The sequence below is a fragment of the Etheostoma spectabile genome, chromosome 20 (assembly GCF_008692095.1).
Source record: "Etheostoma spectabile isolate EspeVRDwgs_2016 chromosome 20, UIUC_Espe_1.0, whole genome shotgun sequence".
Classification (NCBI taxonomy): Eukaryota; Metazoa; Chordata; class Actinopteri; order Perciformes; family Percidae; genus Etheostoma; species Etheostoma spectabile.
The window spans coordinates 14469158-14470186 of record NC_045752.1 but is presented as its reverse complement, the minus strand read 5'-3'; the positions used below and the strand labels follow the sequence as shown (position 1 = coordinate 14470186).

Genomic DNA, 1029 nt, shown 5'->3' with positions numbered 1-1029 from the left:
TTTTATACAGGTAACGAGTTGAGATTAGGAGCACACTTTTAAAAGGGAGTGCTCCTAATCTCAGTTTGTTACCTGTATAACGGACACCTGTCCACAGAATCAATAAATTAATCATATTCCAAACTCTCCACCATGGCCAAGACCAAAGAACTCTCCAAGGATGTCAGAGACAAGATTGTTGACCTACACAAGTCTGGAGTGGGCTACAAGACCATTGCCAAGCAGCTTGGCAACAATTGTTGTGATTATTTGCAAATGGAAGAAACATAAAAGAACTGTCAATCTCCCTCAGCCTGGGGCTCCATCCAACATCTCACCTCGTGGAGTTGCAATGAACATGAGAACAGTGAGGAATCAGCCCAGAACTACACGGAGGATCTTGTCAATGATTTCCTTTCAGCTGGGACGATAGTCACCAAGAAAACAATTGGTAACGCACTACGCCATTAAGGACTGAAATCCTGCAATGCCCGCAAGGTCCCCTGGTCAAGAAAGCACATATAAGTGCCGGTATGAAGTATGCCAGTGAACATCTGAATGATTCAGAGGACAACCGGGTGAAAGAAGCGTTGTGGTCAGATGAGACCAAAATGGAGCTCTTTGGCATCAACTCAACTCGCTGTGTTTTTGAGGAGGAATGCTGCCTATGACCCCAAGAAAACCATCCCCACCGTCAAACATGGAGGTGGAAACATTCTGCTTTGGGGGTGTTTTTCTGTAAAGGGGACAGGACAACTTCACATCAAAAGGGACGATGGACAGAGCCATGTACCGTCAAATCTTGGGTGAGAACCTCCTTCCCTCAGCCACGGCATTGAAAATGGGTCCTGAATGGGTATTCCAGCATGACAATGACCCAAAACATAGGACCAGACCTTAATCCCATGGAAAATCTGTGGAGAGAGCTGACGGTTTGAGTTGCCAAACGTCAACCTCAAACCCTTAATGACTTGGAAAAGATCTGCAAAGTGGAGTGGGACAAAATCCCTCCTGAGATGTGTGAACCTGGTGGCCAACTACAAGAAACGT

The 1029-nt window shown here is 45.9% G+C and overlaps 1 protein-coding gene across 1 annotated transcript in view; it reads right to left on the bottom strand.

Annotated features, from left to right (window-relative positions):
• Positions 1–1029, bottom strand: part of bsdc1 (BSD domain containing 1) — an 8118-nt gene that overhangs the window by 3936 nt on the left and 3153 nt on the right. The gene's annotated exons all lie outside the window — the stretch shown is intronic.